General features: G+C 33.5%; 1 protein-coding gene across 4 annotated transcripts in view; it reads left to right on the forward strand.

Annotated features, from left to right (window-relative positions):
* The window catches only part of LOC114324457 (uncharacterized), a 558,952-nt gene that overhangs the window by 65,895 nt on the left and 469,243 nt on the right, over positions 1 to 23,814 (forward strand). Inside the window, exon 1 of one of the 4 annotated variants that reach the window (XM_028272312.2) lies at positions 9,902 to 10,034. The exons of the other annotated variants lie outside the window; for them this stretch is intronic. The gene's annotated coding sequence lies outside the window, so the exon portion shown is untranslated. Of the gene's footprint in view, positions 1 to 9,901; positions 10,035 to 23,814 lie in introns of those variants that run through there. 4 annotated transcript variants of the gene reach the window in all.

Genomic DNA, 23,814 nt, shown 5'->3' on the forward strand with positions numbered 1-23,814 from the left:
AAGATTATTTTTTAATTCGTATATCATGGATATTTTCTTAAATGTGACAGTTGTCAAAACTAGGAAACTGGTTGCCATTAAACAGAAACAATCTACTTAAAAAAATTCTATCGGTAATTTTCTACAGTAGATAATTCTCAGTATAATTTTAATCTGATTGGACAGAATTAAACACGTGATCAAATATTTTACTATACGATTGGAAGTTAAAATCATCAAAAAATAATCCTAAATAGTTATCATAAGAGAGAAAATTTTGCCGGCAATATTTTCGACTGGTATGAAAGTTTGTTGCCTGGCAATTTTCGCGAATTAAATTTTGACAGTTAAATCACGAAACGTCAGTCGAATGATTTTGTCAAAATTTTATAAGCGAAAATTGCCAAAAGGCAACAAACGTGAATAAAACCAGAAGAAAATTTTGCCGGTAAATAATTTTCTCTCGAATGATATATTCGACAAGACTATTTCACGAGTCAATTAATGCACCATATCAACGAACCATAATCTTTATTTGTTAACAATATTAAATGTACAATTATTATAGGCTATAATAGTTTGCCCATTCTTTTCTACCAAAGCATGATTTTGTGTATTATTGACCTGTAGCGTCCTAAATCCTAAAATGTGAAGTAGAAATGGCACTTAGAAAGTCCAAAACTGGAAAGGCAAATGGACCCGATAAGGTTCCTATTGAATTACTAAAGCTCTTGAATGATGAATCAATAGGTATAATATTGCACTTATTTAACACAATATACAATACTGGTATTATACCTCAAGAGTGGCTGCTGTCTACATTCGTTACACTGCCAAAGAAATCCAATGCAAAAGAATGTTCAGAACATCGAACATTATCTTTAATGAGCCATCTACTAAAGATATTTCTAAAAATCATCCACAACCGAGTTTATCAAAAGTTAGAGTCAGATATTAGTAATACACAGATGGGGTTCAGAAAAGGACTAGGTACTCGAGAAGCTCTCTTCGGTTTGAATGTGCTTACACAAAGATGCCTAGACGTTAATCAAGAAGTTCATGCATGTTTTATCGATTTTGAAAAAGCGTTTGACAGAGTACGCCACGATAGGCTAAGAGATATTCTTGAAAGAAAAGACATAGATAATAAAGATCTGCGAATAATTCTCAACTTATATTGGAATCAGAAAGCTAACATCAAAATAGAAAATGAGATATCAAAAGCAATAGAAATACGTAGAGGAGTAAGACAGGGATGCATCTTGTCACCACTGCTATTTAATGTATATAGTGAAAGTATCTGTCAGGAAGCCCTTTTGCAAGCAAATGAAGGAATCATAATCAATGGAGAGGTTGTAAATAATATTCGATATGCAGACGACACTGTACTAGTTGCAAGAACAGTAGAAGAATTACAACGATTACTTACAAACATAAATATTGCTTGCAACAATTATGGCATAAACATCAATATCAAAAAAACCAAGTGTACGAAACTGGAGACCAAAACAATGAAATAAAAAGACGTATCGAAATTGCCAGGGCCACCTTCATAAAGATAAATCCAGGCCGTAGAAGAATGTCATGGATGCGGAATTTGAGAGAGTGGTTTGGCTGCACCACTAATGAACTTTTTAGGTCAGCTGTAAACAAAGTCAGGGTAGCCTTGATGATTTCCCATCTCCGATAGGAGTGGCAAAAGAAGAAGAAGAAGACCTGTAGCATTTGGAAACTCGAAGGTCCAGCTTCATTTTTGTTGTTCTGAGATTTTCGATCAACTTTTGGAGGTGACTGGAATCCAGCTGCAGATATGGTTTTGAAAAGCTTGCATTTGAGTGACCCGTTAATTTAATTAACTCCTGTTCAGAAACACCTTGCTTGAACAAGGCTGACACAGATGAAGATCGATGAGAATGGTTTGTTATTTTATGTTTTTTTTTTGTGTGTATTCAAATTTTTTTAAGCTGACATTTTTGTCCACTTAGATACGGTGTTGATTCCAAGTGGACAGTTTTTGAACCAAGATCCATCCTTCAAGTTGATGTGAACGGTAAGAACGAGTCTTTCTGATAAAATCTTTGGTAACCTTTTTTCCATTAATTCAAAAATAATCTAACAGGGCATAAATTTTCGTTTGACGAATTTATTACCAGCCATTTGCTGCTTGCCAGACTTTGATTTGTTTTGGAAAAAATGCTGTTGTATTTAAATCGGCCCGTAAATTCTCCCATAACATCAAATTCCTTCTGGAAAAAGTGAATCTTGCAGTTTACGGCCTCATTGCCTCTCCAAGCAAGTTCAAATGAGCAAAGGTGAAAAAACTTTTTGTGCTCCACCGGGGGTTTCCTCGCCGTAGCTTTGGATGATTTTTAATAGTTCTTCGGTGGATAATGCTTTTGAACTGAGTTTTCTTTTTTCTTAAACAATGCCTCCGCTTGGTATGTCTGGCCAATCTTGCACATTTTAAAGATATATCTGTGAAAGGGTCAATTTTTATGCCGTACTCCGTAAAATATTTTTCTTGCACCATTTTTGCTGTATTATTCCACATTGACTTTACAGTCGACTCTTAATAGTCTTCGCTATTGCCTTTTTCCATGTTAAAGGCATTTTTTTTTTTTAGCCTTTTTTCTATTCGAAATGTCGAATAAAGGCCTCTCCCATTTCTCGCCATTCATCTCTGTTGTGTGTGAGGCGTTTCCACATTGGTCCTGCGACTCTTCTGATGTCATCGCTCCAGCGCATTTGAGGTCTTCCTCTTGGTCTCTTCGCTTCGTACGGTCGCCAGTTTCCAACTTCCTTGCTCCATCTACCATTTTCGAGACGTTCGTTGTGTCCAGCCCATTTCCATTTTAATTTAGCCGCTTGTTCCACGGCATCCCTTACTTTTGTTTTGTTTCGGGTTGCTTCGTTTGTTTGCCGATCCATTAGTGAGATACCAAGCATCTGTCGTTCCATGGCTCTATGAGTTTTTCTAATCTTGTCCATGTTCATTTTTCTGAATGTCCAGGTTTGAGCTCCGTAAGTGAGAACGGGAAGGATACAAGAATCGAACACTTTGGTTCGAAGGTATTGTGGTATCTTTTTGTATTTTAGTATATATGAGAGTTTTCCGAATGCAGCCCATCCCATTCTTACTCGTCTGCTTATTTCGGTAGTTTGATTTTCTTTGTTTACCTTGATATTCTGACCTAGATATATATATTCTTTTACATGTTCCACTTTTGTTCCTTGGATGGTTATCGTTGGTTGATCATCTTTGTTAGACATTAGCTTAGTTTTGCTCAAGTTCATTTTTAGTCCTTTTTTTAAGGATTCTCTATGAAGCTCATCGATCATCACCTTCAGTTCTTTCCAGCTGTCGGCTATTAGTACCACGTCATCTGCATATCTTAGGTGGTTTAAATACTTTCCATTTATCGAGAGTCCCTTTGTTTCCCAATTTAATGATTTAAAGATGTCTTCAAGTGCGGCAGTAAATAGTTTTGGAGATATGGTGTCTCCCTGTCTTACTCCTCGGTTGATTTTGATTGGCCTAGTTTTCATGTCGTTATCCATCGTGACTACCATTTCAGCATGTTTGTATATATTATGTATTAATATCCTATATCTAGAATCGATTCTGCTATTGACCAGTGCTTCCTCAATAGCCCGTAATTCTATGCTGTCAAAAGCTTTTTCGTAATCTATAAATGCTAAGCAGATTGGTAAGTTGTACTCGTTAACTTTTTCCATTAGGATCTTTAGTGTGTGAAGATGGTCGCATGTACTGAAGCCTTTTCTAAAACCGGCTTGTTCTGCTGGTTGATATACATCGAACTTTGTTGTCAATCTATTTGTAATTATTTTTGTGAATGTTTTATAAAGTTGTGATAGTAGTGAAATTGGACGAATAGTTAAAGGCATAATCCTCGAGAATTTTTGCTAGTTCCGTTATGGTAGTACATCTTTCAGGCGTAAAATTTCTCACCCGTAGGAACTCCGAAAATTGGGTCCAAATTTCCAAATAGGTCTTCTGGACCTCTGCGTGTTCAATGGGACATTTTTCGAAACCAATTTTTTGATTTCTTCACCTGACTGGCATCCAAATCTTGATTTTTCGTCTAAAATCATTTAGTGCAGTCACTGAAGGTTTTCACCTCCGATTTCGTTGAACCTCCATCGATTTTTATGAAAATTGGTGAGTAATTAGAGGATACCTCAAGGAACAAAGGTGACATGATGCCAACTTGCGCTTTTACCCTGGGGGTGGATGCCACCCCTTCTCGGGGGTGAAAATTATTTTATTAAAAATAATACCATAAGTCGATTGAGGGACAAATTATAAGCAAAATTTGTGATATAAAGTTATTCAAATAAATCAACACTTTTTGAGTTATTAAAGACCAAAAATTTTATTTTTTCGTAAAAAAATGCATGTTTTAAATCGGTTTTTCACGTATAAATCAAAAACTATAAGCTTTTACAAAAAGTTATTAGTACTTAAATTAAAGATAATAAAACATTCAATACATTCCTCACATAAAAAACTAAACTAGTGTTAGTTCAAAGTCAGTTATTGGCAATTGAATGTGTATTTTTTTCGACGAGTACTCAAATCTAAGTATTCAAGCTTAAATAACGGGAAAACGATGCAATGTATAAAATATTCCTGCTAAACATTTATCAAAGTACTTCGGAATACCTATCAAATGAGCTTCAGAACAAGGTAATAGCGTCAAAATTAAGCAAGTTATAATGAAAATAAAAGAACCGTTTCGAATTTTTTAGGAAAAAGTGAAAAATAAAACATGTGCCATTTCCACAAAAATTAAAATTTATAGTATCCTTACAAGAACTTATTTATATTAGCATAAGTAATGTTTTCGATAATTTTGACCAGTTTATAATGCATGTTTTTGAAAAAAAGATATAATTTAAAAAAATCATGCTTTTTAAAATTATTTTAATTCTCATATTCTTTTGATAATAACTCCAAAAATACTCAATATACGTAAAAAATTATATATAATCAAATTTTAGTTTCTTCTGTGCCAAATATTTTACCTGTTTTACTATTTCTATAGGGTAAAAAATAACCGAGATAGAAACGTTTAAATTTTAAATTTTGCTGTGGTAACCATGCAACCGGGGTCATTTAACCTTTTATTTTTAAAAAAGTAAGGGGTTTAAAAGATTAGGTTCAACGTGCTTAAATATCACTTGGAATTAACTTTCAAAAAGTTTTTATATGAACCTGATATCGTAAACACGAACGGAGTTATTAAAAAAAAAACATAACCTTTTTTGGAAAAATTTTTAAAAGATAAATTTTGAAAAAAATTTGGAGCATAAATTTTAACGCTATCAACATGTTCGGGGACTCATTTGATAGGTATTTTTAAGTACTTTGAAAAATGTTTAATAAGTTTATGTTATAAAACGCATCAATTTCCCTTTATTTCAGCTTGAATACTTGAGAGTTTTTTACTCGCCGAAAAAAATATACATTCAATTACCTATAACTCACTTTTAGTTAAAACTAAAAGGTTTTTCTAGTAAGGGGTTTATTTCATTTTTTATTAGCTTCAATTTTGATAATAACTTTTTTGTAAAAACTTACACTTTTTGAGTTATTGATGAAAAATTGGTTAAAAACATTCATTTTTCTCAAGAAAACTTAAAATCGTTGATCTTTAATAACTCAAAAAGTTTTGATTTATTTTAATAACTTTATATAACAAATTTTGCTTGAAATTTGTCCCTCTATCGAATTATGGGGTTATTTTTAATAAAATAATTTTTACCCCCGAGAAGGGGTGGCATCCACCCCCAGGGTAAAAGCGCAAGTTGGCACCATGTCACCTTTGTTTCTTGAGATATCCTCTAACCACTCACCAATTTTCATGCAAATCGATGGAGGTTCAACGAAATCGGAGGTAATAGCTCATATACACCTTCAGTGACTCCACTAATTATATCTGTCCAAAATTGATTACGCCTCAATGGCGTTTGTCAAACTGACAACAATAGAATTACCAGACACCTTTGTGACGAATCTGTCATAATTTTGTCGCTGAGAAATCACTTTCAGGAAGAGTTTTGTCAGTAGGAAACGTGGCGCTGCGATGACGTTTTATCAGTTAAAAATAGTCTAGTAAAATAGTCGGCATTAAACTTCAAATTTTGACCTTTGTACAAGTACAATGATATTCAAATTAGTGCCTTTCCAAAGGAAGGGACCTCTAACTGTCTTTGGCATCTATTCAGAATTGAGTTTCACCTAATATTCACGATGTTCTTCGCAAAAATCAGCAATATATTCTGGAACAAAATAATGCGATTCATCATTAATCCATATTACTTAATGATCTCGATCAAATTGTAATAATAGAAAAACATTCTTGGAAAACGTTGCTGTTAATTTAGTAACAAAACTATGTTGGATAATTCCAGTACGATTCAGTTCTATTTTAAACATTTTCTTTCACTAATTACTTTACCTAACACCTAAGTTCTCACCTCATCAAGCTTTACATTTCGTCTTATTTCAAAAGTTGCAATAGTTTATTTTCGAAGGCATTCAATAACATATTTTGATAAAAGAAATTCATTTAACAAGAAATAACTACCGAAGATTACGCCAGAGTTCGTCTGTAACTGATTGAAAACGAAATAATGAAAAAGTTCAACTGAGATACGGATCCATTCAAAGAAGTTCGACTTGAGTTTGACTTTGAGCGAAAAGCGTAGTATGTAGTGGAAAGTTTTAAAGTTTAAGTTAGCGGAATCCTCGCAGGAGCGTCTTCGTAATAATCTTGTTCTTGACTAATTCGCGATAGACTATTGACGAGATTGTTGGCAATTGAAAGAAGTAATCTTTCTTTCAATCATAGTGTGAGCTAAGTCAGCGGGTTGGAGATTTATTGATTTTAACAGTTGAACACCCGGAAGCATAAAAAAATTGAAAAAAAACACTTACTCTTTGTATTTAGTATTTTCCTCAGTCCATCTCCAAACACATTTACCTTAACAAATTGAAGAGTCTCAGATGCAGAATCCACCACTTTAATCAAATTAAAATGGTAAATAGTTATTTAAATGATAAGAGATGAAGTTTTCGATCCTAATAGCATTATTAATAATATTTAGAAAATATTAAAATATTACTAAAAGATTTTTAAATTGAAAACTTATTGGTCCATTTCCTTGGTAACACCTCCAAGGCTTCTAAAATTTGCAAGCCAAATGGATGCTGAAGCGAAGAAAACAAGAGGGAATTCAAAAAACTTACAATTCACGACCCCGTCTGTTCAGCTGGTAAATTCCAACAGAAAATGGACCTAGTTACTCGAAGGAGTAAAGACCAATATAAAAATAAAATAAAAATTTTATTTTTAATTCAGTTGCAATGCGAAGGCAAAACAATCTTACTTTTCAATTAGAATACGGAGCGTAGTCCAGTCCTCTGAATCGCGATTTTCGGCTTTTATTGGAGCCTCATCGGAGAGAACCTAGGCTCCATAAAACAACATGGAAAATGGCCTTATATGAAAAAAAGGTAAGAAAGATTGTTTCGTTTTTAATTGACCGAGAAATTCAAAAATAATTTTTTATTTGAAATATCTCTAAAGGTGAGGTATTAATTTTTTCTTTAAAAAAATTCAGACCATTACTCGCACGAGTCATATTACCCGTATGCACGCCAATGGTGAATATAAAAATCTTAATTGTATGTCAAAAGTACGTAATAACTTCCTCTTAAAACCCGCCAAATTTCATTTGCATATTATTATCTAAACCGGTTTTAGAACAATACATAAATCAGTTTGTATGAAAAATTTCAACACCCCACATCACCGAAACGAAGCATTTGCGAACATAAGTTTATAAAGCAGTCATTATTTTTCATGCAGAATTGCCCCTTTAAAGTTTGTCATACTTATTTTAAAACACCCTGTATTGATGAAAATATGGCTAGTGGTTAAAGTACCTAATAGGTCTGGATCCCGCGTATGAAAAAAAAGTTGATTAATAGCAAGCTGAAAATTTGTTAATAGCTTAAGTGTGTCTAATCGGATAAACTTTGATATATGGGAACACTGGAACAGGGGCAGTTTTAATTGTGGAACAGGTTAAAAATTTGGAACGGTCAGACCACGAAAACGGCTCATTTATTTTGTCCGACAGAACAGACTTAAACTCTCCGAACAGAGATTAAACTCTCATGCAAAAATCAGACTGATATTTATCACCTGTCAAAATTCCTGTCATTTGACATATTCTACATGTTCCACTCATTAAAACTCCCATTTGGTGATTAATAGCAGTCTGATTTTTGCATGAGAGTTTAATCTCTGTTCGGAGAGTTTAAGTCTGTTCTGTCGGAAAAAATAAATGAGCCGTTTTCGTGGTCTGACCGTTCCAAATTTTTAACCTGTTCCACAATTAAAACTGCCCGTGTTCCAGTGTTCCCATTTATCAAAGTTTATCCGACTAGACACCCTTAAGCTATTAACAAATTTTCAGCTTGCTATTAATCAACTTTTTTTTCATACGCGGGATCCAGACCTATAACTTTTTTATTATCCAACATAAGAAAATGAATAAAAAAGCATAATATTAAGAAAACCTGATGCTTCAGTTGGGTTTTAATTTGAGTATTTTATAAATGCTAGAATATTCGGCAGGGTGTGGCGAACTTTGAGAAAAAAACACAATTTGATTGGTACACCCGGTATACAAAGACAATTTACCTGTCTAACAACAATATTATTACAGCGATATTGTTCAAGAATAAGGCTTATAATATATTAAAAAAATCACTTAAATCGGAAAACAGGTTTAGGAAATTTGAGACATCAAAAATGACAAATTTTTAAGGTGTCCGAATTTATGTGACCAGTATATTTATTGTTTACAGATTTCTTTTCAGAATCCTTTTAGAGGCTTTATCGGTTCAAGTGACTTGTTTAAGCTTGCTCAATTATTTCATCGTTTGTTTGGATATTGTCCCTTTAATTATCTTTGTTATAAGTCGATTTCACTTTCACAAGAGAAATTGGTAGATAAAATTCACAAAAAGGGAGTTGCAAAATGCACAGAGGCATATCTTTACTTTGGGTACCACGACGGATTCAGACCAGGACGGTCTACTATTGATTAGCTACTCAAAAAGAGATACATCAATAATTATGAAAGAAACGGACAATATAAGAAAGAAAATCAAAGAACCAGTCATCATACTAAATGAAGAAAAATGTGTAGCAAATGCATCAATAGAATGTAGTAGACTCTGGTTACTAATACTGAAAGAATAAGTCAACAATAAGAACATACCAACATTAATGAGTTAATAGCAGGACACGTCATCAACAATTAAATACTACTATGAAAATCATAGAACTATCAGAATTGTATACCAATCCGAAATTGGTTTCTCAGATTTCACTAAAAACATGGCTAATACCTACCTTCAAGATCGAGACCAAATAGGTCAATAATTGTCAAATTGCTGTTTCCACTTACCGCCATTTTATAAGCATTTACAGTTTAAGATTATCTACTAACAACTTTTAATTTACTTTTGTTTTTGAAAATGATTTCAGGATTGGAAATCGAAACGTCAAATCAAAATATAAAATGTAATTCTCAATATAAACAATCGCGGTTTGATCCCACATAAAAAATATTTGATATAGATGCTCTGCCAATACAGAAGCATTATATAGTTAGTTAACGTTAGTTTATCATTATTAGTCATAATAAGACCTTCCATATTTTTATCAGTTAATTTGAAAAGAACTATTTTGTAATTAATCCCCCCTTAATATACAGTGATTTATTAAAACATCCTGCAGCAGATAACCGTATATTATCAGTTGCACCACAATTATTTATCTTATCTAACGTAAATCGATTTAATTAAAGAAACACAATAATACTCGATCTAGTTTCAACCGATAGTCTCGTGAAATGTAATTATTTCGTGTCAGTGTGGCAACTATTTCAGTACCTTCGCATCCAAGTCTCGAAAAAAAGTTAATAAACCAGTGCAATCAACGTGTGAAACCAGCGTAAGTCTCTTGAATTAAAAAGAAATGGCTTCCTCAGTTGCTATCGATTTTGCAAGTAATTATAGAACATAGTTAGAGGTTGTTAGAGGTATTTATTGGATATGCTGCGTTTCTGTAATTAAGGTGGTGAGAGCGGCCGAACCATTCGCATTTTATCTCTCGGTTTGGTCAGATATTTTAAGAATACTTTGGATTAACGAACACCACAGTAGAAATAGAATTTAATTTACATTTAGAGGTTTTTCAAAATAATTTTCATTTTACTGTTGTAGTACTAACTACAGTGGTCTTTTCTGTGTTTATATCTTTTCTAACACTAGGTGATTTCACTTCAGAATTCTCAATTTTCAAAATAATTTAATCAAAACAAACAGATATTATTGAAGACAGTATAGGTATAGGTATTGAACTAACAAAGTTGACATGATGTTTTGTTTTACTGTCTTTAGTGATTATTGTAGTCGCCTTATCTCCAGTATTTAACTTTATCATATTGCTAATTAAAATTCATTTATTAGTCCAGGCTGTATCCTCGCCCCCGTTAGGTAAATTATTCCGATTCGATTTTTTTTGCACAAACTTACTTAAAAAGAGGCCCTTATAAAAAATCCACAGAGTGCCAGGCGGTACCGTGGCCAAAAAATTTTTTAAACAAATTCACAAAAAATTTTTTTTCACTTCGGGCAATTGTTTAGATTCTTTGGGCCATTATGAGCAAAAAAGTTTTCTTGTGATTTTTCTCTAAAATTGATTGTTGTCGAGTTATATGCGATTTAAAATTTGAAAAACGCAAAAATAACCATTTTAAGGCTTAATAGTTCAGTTAAAAATAATTATTATGAAAGTCAAAAACTGACCAAATCAAAGTTTAAAGCCCCCTCTACAAGATCCTGAAGAATTTATTGTAATTATTTTATTACTAAAATGTTATTTTTAATTGTCAACAATGAGCGCTAAGCGTGTATTGAGGCAGCCGTCAATGTGAGTGCGAGTGATACCAGACGGACGGCCAGAATGGTACATCTCTTCGCACTCACCATTGACGACCGCTTAATAAGCTCTTAACGCTCCTTGTTAATAATTAAAAATAACAGCTTAGTAATAAGATAGATAGATAGATTTATTGTTTTTAAAAACTACAGTTTTATAACAATGAGTTTAGTAAGTATAGGTTATAATAATTAGTCTAGCACATAAGTAATAAATAGTCTACAAACAAATTTAACAAAAGTCTAAATTTAACAAAAAGTTAAGCGCTGTCACTAACTGAAATGGAGAACTGAAATACGAAGATCTATTTCGAATATAAAGTGACGGTACAACGACAGACGAAAAGCGACAAGAAGAGAAAAGGAGACCAAGAGAAAGAATTGCAACGGGCTTTCAACAAAAGTGGAAACATAGGCAGATCTCCTACCTGTAGAAGGGAGAAAATTAGTTGTACCTTTGGAAGCTGCTGCACGAAAGATTTCTGGGGATGAGGAGTCCAACCATCAGCCACGAGTATGGTTTCCTTCCTCCTTTTTCCCTTCTCTTTTCCCTGTACTTTCTCATCTAATATGATTCGGAGTAATGTATATCTTTCACCTGTCAACACATAACCCAAGTATTGTATTTACTTCTCTTTGATATACTTAACCTTTAACTACACGCGCTGGCGTATTTTGTAAGCCAGATATAAAAATTCTACTAAAAAAAATAAACAAATCCGCTGTTTTTAAGTGTATTTTTTTGTGGCGTATAAAGTACGCCACGCGTGTAGTTATGTTATAACTTGATGCGCGGGTAGTTAAAGGTTAATAATTCTTTTTGTTGACTCATAAGTCAAAGTACATCATTGTTTCATTATACATTGCAAAGATATAATATCTATTCTTTTTTCTGTTTCAAGGTCCATTGTCCAACTTTCACAGCCATATAGCAAGACAGAGAAAACGTAACATCTGAGCACGGATTTTGAGCTGTAGACTAAGGTTCTGATTTTGTAAAAAATGTTTTGACGTTCGTGGGTGTTCTCCTCGCTGCATAAGATTTATTTTTCTTTTCTTTTTTGTTACAGTGGCTGTCGATACTTGCTCCCAAATATTTTATTGAAAGTTCCTTGTTCTGTTATGTGTCGCATGGAATACAAATATGTATTGGTATCTTTGAAAATACTATAATTTTAGTTTTGGAAACATTTAGGTTCGAACCGAACATTTCGCAATGACAAACTACTGCGTTTATTCTATTTTGTAGTTTTTGTGCATTTCTTGCTATTAGCATGGTATCATCAACGTATCTGATGATGTTTATTTTGGTTTCGTTAATCCTGGTTCTACCTTGGACCTTGTCTAATGCTACTTTGAATATACTTGGAATACATATTCAATTATAGCGGTGACAAGACTTAACCCTGTCGCATTCCTCGTCAGATTAGTATACTTTCGGATGTGTGTGCTTTATTTGAATTGTTGCCATTTGGTGCCAATATAGTTCTAAGATAATTTGCATGTTTCGTTCTTCAATACCAGATTTCCCAGAACTAAGATCACTTTTTTATTATGAACGCAGTCAAATGCTTTTCGATAATCAATAAAACTTGCCTATACATCTACATGAGTGTTTCTGCACCGTTGTGTTAACCCGATTAAGGCAAAAAGTTGTATTCTCAATCCGTTTCGAAATTCGAATTGAGCGTTATTCATCAAAAACTCACAGCTCTTGTAAATTTGTATATGGATGGTTCTGAAAAAATTTTAGGACATGAGACCTCAAGGTTAATATTCGGTAGGCATAGTGTAACGATATGATACCTCGGCAAGCGATGAGCTGCAATACCATAGAGGACCGAAGGAGTGTCGAGTGTTTGCGCATTCCTTCTTCATAGCACCGCTGGGGGAAATCGAAGGAGTAGTGGCAGCAAGAGCATATTTAAGGCGAACCAGGAGAATGAGAAGATGAGTCGTGGGTAGCGTATTGAACTAACCATGACTCAACAGCTGATGCTCGCGTATTGAACGAGCTTTAGCTGGCTTGGCAAAGATGCACCGTTTGTGAGGTGGAACTATGCCTAGGTAGACGCCACCGTAGTGACGTGCGGTCTTGCCACGATCGTTATCGCAGTAGGCGGTAGTAGCTAGGAATGATCTCCGGATCGGAATATAGGGCTATGTTGATTTAACGTAGCTAGATTGTTATTGTATATATGGTTTATCGTATTATGTTAATGTCGCTGTTATGATCGGATGACTGTAATAATATTTAATATTGTTTTTCCTTTGCAGAAGATGGAATTATATTTTATTTTATTTGTTTTAAACTGTATATAATTATCGTTAATATATTTACTTTATTTTTAACCTGTGTTTTACTGAGTCTGTCGTCCTTAGAAGAACTACCAGTTACAATAGGACTGTGAGGAATTCGGTATTTTTCGTTCTCAGTTGGTGGAATTTGGTTCTCAGTTGGTGGAGCCATTTGTCTGGTTATCTTCAGTAATGAACGGGGGTATACCTGCTATTTAAGACAGGTGGCTTTTACCCTTACTTGATTGAGCAGTAACAGGTCTGCGATGCTTATGTGCTATAACGAAGTCGTTGTTGTGTCTTCACTAGCAAAGCGGCCGGGTAATTAGATCAACCTTCTTACTGCCAGGGGTTTTGGGGCTTGCAAAATTGTTCCCAATGATTTTCTTTGACTTCTGTCCATTTATTGCATGTTACAGGCATACCAAATTCATGAACTATGCACTATGTAAGGTAATTAAAACTTTATCAATGACACAATGATGATACTTTTTTGTCTTTAAATGACCTAATTGATAGTTTCTCCATTCAGAGATACTGACTAAGAATTAACAATGAAGATATTATATATTCATTAGGTATATTGCATTGTGTAACATCAAATTCGTTAGTTCAGATATGCAAATCTCTAGGACTCGTGTCGTTCCGAAATTACTAACTATCGTGCCCCACGGTTTAGTTTAAAAGATTTTACTGGTAGTGATCAAAGAACTCGTGATCCACGCACCCGCTGCACCAACCATATCAGCGCTGCTTACACTACTACTTTGAGAATTTGCAATGCTTAAATTAACTGGACATAAACTAGTTCTTGCCGATTAGTCGGATAACACGGTGAATGTGTTATGCGATTCGTAACTATTCTTTGGTGGTCTTAATCGACCATCACGGAGGTCAAAATATACTAATCTTACATTATTCATTTAGTATACATTCATATAACGAAGTAATGAGTCGTAGAAGAAGAGAAAAATGTTTATTCATATTTGCGTTGCCATTAGGTACAGTGTTCTAATAGGTACAGTCGGAAAAATGAAAGAATACCCATGAACGAACATATAAAATACGCTTTATTTTCCTGTCACCGTGTCACAAAGAAAATTGTCCAGTGCAAGTACATGAAACAATAATTATTACATGTACTTGCACTGGCCAATTTTTTGTGTGACACGGTGCCAGGAAAATACAGCCTGTTTTATATGTTAATTCATGGGTATTCTTTCATTTTTCCGACTGTATATAGTGTGTCAATCTGAAAAGGTACCCCCCTTTATAATTTGGTCCCCATAGAAAATCTAAAAATATGCAAAAACACATCAAATTTATTTGTGAAGGGGACATTTTGACGACTGTTTTCAATTAAATTACATCAACCCTGTAGCGGTGGGGGGGGGGGGGGGGGAAGGCGGACACAATCCCCAAAATCTCCAATAAAGTGATACCTACTTCATTTCAAAAGTCGTTCAACTACCTTTTCAAAAATACCACATACATACATTATATTTCTTTTTTTCTTTTCAGTACTTTTGGAAAAATCTTGGACTCAATATTTTTGAAGTTCTGAAGTCGATACTTAATATACGGCTTTACTTGATTTTTCCAAAAATACTCCAAAAATTACTCAAAATTCTGCAATACTCCAAAAAAAAATCAATTTGGAGTTCAGTAGGTACTTCAAAAATAATTTTGGAGTTCTCAACTCGATACTTAATATCAAGAAAACAATAACGATAGAGGATTAAGGTAGAAAGAAGGGGGCCAATTTAGAAGAAAGGTTACAGAAAAACAGGAATTAAGAACATAAATTCTTAAAAAGTGATCGAGAAGAAAAGTGTTGTATAAATACACTAAAATGGCCCGTTGGTATGCAAGATAACGACCTATGTATAAATGTACATAGAAACCTGTAATCCAAAGTTCAATATTTTTGTAGATGTCTGTTTTCCTATCAAGTGTGAGTGCGCTAGTGAGTAAATATTTAACAAGAAATGACAAATAATACGATAAGGTCGTCAAACTAATACGTATCTCTCTTAGCAAATACGTTTATCAATCAGTCGACATGTACACCAATATTTTCCTTTAAAGTTCAATGAAATTGTACTTCCAGCAATATAAATATATACGTCCGCAGTATTTTACAATGTTAAGGACAAACAACGGGGAAATATAAAACGTATATGCAGGTGCATATATTTCTCAGAAATATTGATGCTAACCGCATCAAAAGGAATATATATCGACAGTATTTTTATACAAACTTCGAAGAAATGTAGATATACATATTTCAATAATGCCATTCATTGCAATATATAACAGGAATATTCAACTTTACCATTATTTTATTTATTTGTTTATCAGCAATCAGATTCCAAGATTTATATTAGCCAACGTGCTAACTAAAAATATCATCTGGTATTTGTTTCTTATAAACACCTTAAGCATTTTTAGCTATTGCAGTCTGGTCAAGGAATTCATATTTAACCTAGATATCGACGATTCCCAAAAGAGCATAATGTCCTATTACAAAGGGGAAAATCAATTTCTTTGTTTTGTTTTATTTTCAACTAACTTTGTGCCACTGAGGCTAAATAGCCGCAAATTTTGTCTATCACGCCAACTTTTTGAGCTACCCTCCCCAATAAGAACTTAAGAAATACAGGGTGTTTCATAATTGTCCATATAGCAACTGGAGAAACCTTAGCACAAAATACGAAGATTTAACCTAAAACATCTAAATAAAATGTGGTTCCTTACTGAGTTACAAAGTGTTTTATCTAAAAATTTAAAAACTATTTTTGCTCAGCATTTTAAAACTATTCGACGTATCGTTTTCATTCTTGGCAGGAAGTATAGGTACTATACACACTACTAAATTATGTTAAACAAACGTTTCTGGCTATTACCAGAGACGTACGACAGGGGATAGTGGCTGGTTGACCCTTCCCAAATCCTACGCCACTGGCGAAATTGCTATTTTAGTTCAATTTTTGGATTCTCCAATCTATGAAAATAATATACTCTTCATTCACGGTTATTTTGATTAATGTATTGTGTCGCTTCATTTTTAATTTCAAGATTTACATAAAAAATATTGCAAAATCAAAAATGTACACTAAAATAGCAATTTCGTCAGTGGCTTAGAATTTGAGAAGGGTCAACCAGCCACTATCCCCTGTCGTACGCCTCTGGTAGTAGCTAGAAAAGTTTATTTATCTTAATTTAGCAGGATTTACAGTACCTACATTTTCTGCCAAGTATGATAAGGATACGCCAAATAGTTTTAAAGTACTGGGTACAAAAAATTTTTAAATTTTAATCATATGAATCATATCATAAATTAATCAAAATATCTGTGCCGTTTCATATTTAACTTCAAATATCTCGAAAACTAATGACTTTATCGTTACCAATGAAGACTATATTATTTACGTAGAAAGTATTGGAGAATCTAAAAATGGCACTAAAATAGTAATTCCTCCAGTGGCGTAGAATTTGAGAAGGGTCAACCATTCACCATCCCCTGTCGTACGCCTCTGGTAGTAGCTAGAAACGTTTGTTATCGTAATTTAGTAGGGTGTCTAGTAGTCGCACTTTTTGCCAAGTATAAAAAGGATACATCGAATAGTTTTAAAATGCTGAGCAAAAATAGTTTTTAAATTTTTAGATAAAACACTCTGTAACTCAGTAAGGAACCACGTTTTTTTTAGGTGTTTTAGGTTAAATCTTCGTATTTTGTGATAAGGTTTTTCCAGTTACTATATGGACAATTATTAATGAAACACCCTGTATATTATCAGGCCCTGTATATTCCTTGACCTTATTCCAAATTTTTGGTGGAATCGTTAACCCTTCTCATCACTGATTACGCCAATATTTTTCGGGAAAGAATGTAGTTTGGTGCACAGATTGCAACCTAGCAGTTTGAAGTCTTCCAAAGGTTACTGGACAATTTCAGCGTTATTCTGTTTTCGTATATTTGCAAGAAAGTCTTTAACAATATTTTTGAAAGCCAACCAAGCATTCTTTTCATTTTCTAGCATTGTTACGATTAGTGTTGCCCAAATGCAAGACCAAGACGAGACTTAGATAGTCTTGGTCTTGGTCTTGCGCCAGTACACCTGGTCTTGGTCTTGGTCTTGGTATTGCGCTCTCGGTCTTGGTCTTGGTCTTGGTCTTGCAGCAAGAGTCTTGCAAGTCTCGCAGTTGGCCTTATATATAAGGCTATATAGCCGTATTCTTTAACGATATCGCTGGAAAAATATTGTTGCTAGACAGGTAAAGTGTCATTGTATACCGGATACCGGGTATACCAATCAAACTGTGTTTTTTTCTCAAAGTTCGCATCATTTTGTGGAATATTCTAGCATATAAAATACTGAAATTAAAACCCAACTATGTATAGTCTAATGTTTTCTTAACATTCTGTTTTTGATTCATTCGCTTATGTTTTATAACAAAAAAGTTAGGTATTTTATCAACTAGCCATGTTTTTCATTAATACAGGGTGTTTTTAAATAAGTATGGCAAACTTTAAGGGGTAATTCTAAACAAACGAGTCATGTTAAAATGACGTATGCATGACTTTAACGTATGCCTGCCAATTGTGAATATTAAATTCTTAATTGTATGTCAAAAATGCGCAATAACTACCTCATAAAACTCACTAAATTGCATTTGCATATCTCAACAGGTTTTAGAGCAATAAATAAATCCTCAGTTTGTAAGAAAAATTTTAATACCCCTATTTCGGAAACTAAGCATTTGCGGACATACCCTCCTATTAGAGGTGAAACTCACAAAGTGCTCTTTTTTGAGATTTTGACATTTTCATCAATTTGAACTCAATACGGTACTGTCCAGCTCTAAAGAAATCAACTGGGGAGATAATTGCTGAGATAATTTATGGTATACTTCACTAAGTGCCTGATTGTGAATTTCGGTTTCAAGGTAAAACTCATTAAAATTTATTATTGCCCTTAGTGAATTTTTCTTTACAATCTGGAGTGCCGAATCGGTAATACATATTATTTAGTGATCTTTCAAACAATACATTATTAAACATAACTGTTTATTATTTTTGTGTTCATTATCTATTCGGCGATTGATTAACGAAATGAGCTTAAATTATTTCTGTGTAGCAAATATTTTACATAATCTATTTTGCGATCAAGCAGGCACCTTGTGTGTTATATTGTATTGTTGAAACTGTATATTATTCGTGTGCATTATCTGTTCGGCGATTGATTAAAAAAATATGGGTTTAAATTTCTTTGTAACAGATTGCCTACGCTTACATAATGGGTAACATTATCTATTTTATGGTTAAGCAGGCGACTTTTGTGGCTGTCGCCGAAAATAATGGCATTTATTTTCAAACAACGAAACTTATTGTTAATTTTTTAAAGAATAGACTGTTATTTTTGATAGATCGTTAGTAGTTGTAAGTCAGCAAAATTTTGTATAGGTACCTTTGTATGTATAAAATGGATGTTGATATTTTAACAGTAACATTACTTCTGTTTCTATCACATGTGATTTTCTATAGAGACAACTGTTTTGTATAAACTTATTTATGTACTTAATAATTATTTATTAACATTGTATTCATTACATATTTCATTTTGAATCCCAACGTCATGATACTTTATGGAGATAAATTCATTAACTTCTCAATATCCAATAATTGTGTTCATGGAAAAAGTGTACTCATCAAGTACAAAGTGTAGCTATTGAATTTTACCTCTAATAGGACATACCTATGTTTATAAATCAAATCAACATTATTTTTCTTGCTGAATTACCCTGTAAGGTTACCATACTTATTTAAAACACCCTGCATTGATGAAAAACATGGCTAGTTAAAAAAGTGCCTAAGTTTTTTATTATCCAACATAAACGAATGAATTAAAAAACAGAATATTAAGACAATATGTATTTAAAAACACAGTTTGATTGGTACACTCGTACCAAAAACCTGGACAATCAAGTTCAGAGCAAAGAAATCGTCTGCTGTTAAAGATGTGCAAAATATTTTATTCTCCTATATACTCCCTAAAACGACTTTCAGTTCTAACCGCAAGACGCAAGAGTCTCGCAGGCTTAGTCTTGTTCTTGCTTAAGTCTTGCATGCTAAGTCTTGGTCTTGGTCTTGCTAAAATTAGGCGGTCTTGGTCTTGGTCTTGCGAAAACGCAAGAACAAGACCAAGACTGCAAGACCAAGACCGATTTTGGGCAACACTAGTTACGATGAAGTATTCATGTTTTTGGCAGTTTACGCATTACGCACACGGGAGAAGATACGTCCATCAAGTTAGCAGAACAAAGTCAGCAGAACACAGTTATTCTTATACCATAATTAAGTGTAAATTAAATGCTAATTTAATGTTCCAAGAAAAAATTTATTGCTCTTTCCTTTTAAAAGTTATCGCATGTTCTGCTAACTTGATAATCAAGCTAGCAGAACACTAGTTCAAAAATTTGATAAATTATTTATAATTGAATGCTAAAGTATTCTCTGAATTAAATGCTAATTTAATGTTCCAAGAAAAAATTTATTGCTCTTCTTCTTTAAAAGTTATCGCATGTTCTGCTAACTTGATAATCAACTAGCAGAACAGTAGTTCAAAAATTGATAAATCATTTATAATTGAATGCCAAAGTATTATCAGAATTAAAAGCAAATTTAATGTTCCATTAAAAAATTTATTGCTCTTCTTCTTTAAAAGTTATCGCATGTTCTGCTAACTTATAATCAAGCTAGCAGAGCAGTAGTTCAAAAATTGATAAATCATTTATAATTGAATGCCAAAGTATTCCCTGAATTAAATGCAAAGGACATCGCACACATCTTATGGAAAATATAATGTCACTCAAATTCAATAAAATTTATACGATTAGATTCGTTTTAAATTAACGATCAATTCTTATCATTGCGCCAACTCTTAATTATGATTAATTACGGCGCAAATTGCAATTAAAGTTTATCGAAATCACATTTTTGGAGTCCATAAAATGTTAGTTACAATCATTATTGCTCTGAGTGCTATTCATAACAGCTTAAATCCCGCTGGGCCTAAGCGGATTAGTGAAACTAATCCGCTGATTTATGGAGTACCGAAAATCTGGGTATTTTAAAATATTTTTTCTCTCTCTAACTTATGTACCTACCCATTTGATTTCAGATTTATTTATATCAATTTCTGCTCTTATTTTTGAAAATAGAGAGTTGGTGCAATGATAAGATTTGATCGTTAATTTAAAACGAATCTATTGGTATAAATTTTATTGAATTTGAGTGACATTATATTTTTCATAAGATGTGTGCGATGTCCTTTAATGTTCCCAGAAAAAATTTATTCCTCTTCTTCTTTAAAAGTTATCTCATGTTCTGCTAGCTTGATTATCAAGTTAGCAGAACATGCGATAACTTTTAAAGAAGAAGGGCAATAAATTTTTTCTTGGAACATTAAATTAGCAATTAATTCAGAGAATACTTTGGCATTCGATTATAAATGATTTATCAAATTTGTGAAATAGTGTTCTGCTAGATATAGCAGAACATGCGATAACTTTTAAAGAAGAAGAGCAATAAATTTTTTCTTGGTAAATTAAATTAGCATTTAATTCAGAGGATACTTTGGCATTCACTTATAAATGATTTATCAAATTTTTGAACTAGTGTTCTGCTAGCTTGATTATCAAGTTAGCAGAACATGCGATAACTTTTAAAGAAGAAGAGCAATAAATTTTTTCTTGGAACATTAAATTAGCATTTAATTCAGAGAATACTTTGGCATTCAATTATAAATGATTTATCAAATTTGTGAACTAGTGTTCTGCTAGCTTGATTATCAAGTTAGCAAAACATGCGATAACTTTTAAAGAAGAAGAGCAATAAATTTTTTCTTAAAACATTAAATTAGCATTTAATTCAGAGAATACTTTGGCATGCAATTATAAATGATTTATCAAATTTTTGAACTAGTGTTCTGCTAGCTTGATTATCAAGTTAGCAGAACATGCGATAACTTTTAAAAGAAAAGAGCAATAAATTTTTTCTTGGAACATTAAATTTGCATTTAATTTACACTTAATTATGGTATATTAATAACTGTGTTCTGCTGACTTTGTTCTGCTAACTTGATGGACGTGGAGAAGATAGCAACACGTTCTATGATGTCCTTATGCGATAATAAGCAGATACGTAACAAATGACATACACTTTGGCTATAAGTTATCGCAAATGTATTATTAAGACGGGATCGAGTATTGGGGGTACACAACCAGTGTTATCGATAGAAATTTTAGTAATTGGCTTAATTCATACAATGATAAAAATTCCAATACAACATCGTTAGACCACTCCATAGTAAAATCACTACGGCACTAACTGTATCAACCCCCTAACGAGTCGGAAGGTTTGGAGGGGTACGTACCTAGTCTGTATCACCTTTTGATTTTCTTTGAACCGTGTTCACTTACCGACAAACGATGGGAGAACTCGCGCCGATCCGCGTCGGCCATAAATAGAGGGAAATAACGCTATTTCACGTTGCGTTGATTTCCGTCTTATAGCCTTTATCTTTTTCTATTACATATTTCCTATTTCTCTTGGCGCGCCTCGCCACGTTCCATGGGATGCCAGCTTTAGAAATGCCAGCTTTTAGTCTTTTTAGCAGTAGTTGCATTTGATGGACAAAATGGTTTAAAATTACGGAAATTTTCAAGTATCGATCGACAATCGAAAACCATTATGTTTCGAAAAACAAATAATTGTTTAATTCCGCGTAGTTTAATATTTGCTCTGGGAGTTGAATGAAATTACGTGTCGCATTAGATACGTATATTGATTTGAATTTATTTGATAGATTTACGAGTACAGGCGACAGTTAGCGCCGACACGCTATAATCTGTGCCCGTTCACATGATTAATGAATAACTCGATGGTCGTAAATTCGATATCTGCGACACGTATTACCCCGGTATCGATAGTTTAAACATACTCAAGGTTATCTCATTATGCTTCTGGTTGCAGCAGACTCTAATGCGATTTATTGCAGTTGGTGATGAAGAGAAGGTGCTAAATGAAGAAATACACAAATTGAGTCCGCGCAATAGTTCCAAAGTTGGACCACACAATAAGGTAAATGACCAGTCATTGCCACTATAAGAAAGTTAAAGCTAAAAACCATATAAAGCTAAAAACCAATAATTGCCGCACAATTTTTCAAAATACCAATTATTGCCACCCAGTCATTGCCATACAGAAATAACTCTACATTTTACTGAAAAATCTTGTTTATTAATAAAAATTCCACAGGTTTTAGGCCTCAAATACATCCACTGGCAAAGCAAATTCATAACGGATCCGTTCACCAGTGGATAAAATAATAGGGGTTGGCAGTATGCCTAAAACACGATTTTCGTTAACAAAGGAGATGTCTTTTTCATCACAAATAAAAATGTTCTTTTCCGCACTAACAGATTTCATGGACATTATCTGTACATCATTATTGTCCATAAGGCCTTGGATAATACAAACATATCTGTACGTTATAGATTTTCTTTTACCGCCTAGGAATTTCACAAGTACATAGTTTCCCACACTAAGTTCTCCGTCAGTCAATGGGCAAAATTCTTTGTTAGGGTCATCACAAAAGTCTATGTCATCACAGCTGCTACCACTCTCGACCCACTCTTCATCCTCTCCGTCGTCATCAGAAATATCCCGTTTTGGCTTCTCTTTCAATAGACGTTTTTGCTCTCTTGCAATTTTTCTTTGGTTTTTTTCTTCTTCTTTCTTTTTCTTTTCATTTTCTTTCTTCAAGTGATATTCACGCCAAGCTTCTGATGTTACCACGAATGGAATCTTTTCCTTTAGTTTTCTCTTCTTTGTCTGAGGTTTTGGGTCTGGCCAAAACAGTGCTTTCTTAAATGGAGTAGGAACTTTGCATGGACTCTCCAAGTGTACATGTGATGTACTTGGTTCAGGAGTAGGAACTTTGCATGGACTCTCCAAGTGTACATGTGATGTACTTGGTTCAGGAGTAGGAACTTTGCATGGACTCTTCAAGTGTACACGTGATGTACTTGGTTCAGGAGTAGACAATATATCTGAGCTATGAGTGCCAGAGATGTTTGGTTCGAAATTTTTTACTGGTGTGCAGTGAGTTGGAAATATGTTATTATTGTTTTGGATGGTACATTTAATTTGTTTTGGTAGTGTTTCCATTGTCCATTCTTTCCATATGTTAAAAAGGGATTTATCCTCAATAGAACCCTTCCAATCCTGATTTTCATTTAAAGTTACCTTGAACATATTTAAAGTTTCTTCACCCAGCTTTCCTTCAAAATACTTAAGTGCTTGTACAGATTGTTTACATGCACTATTATCAGACTCAGATGTCCCAAAAATTGTGGAACTGGCACTAACATTTTTTACACTAATTTTTTCAAAGTGCACATTTTCAACATTAAATGGGCATAATCCT

The sequence above is a fragment of the Diabrotica virgifera genome, chromosome 6 (assembly GCF_917563875.1).
Source record: "Diabrotica virgifera virgifera chromosome 6, PGI_DIABVI_V3a".
In the NCBI taxonomy this organism is placed as follows: Eukaryota; Metazoa; Arthropoda; class Insecta; order Coleoptera; family Chrysomelidae; genus Diabrotica; species Diabrotica virgifera.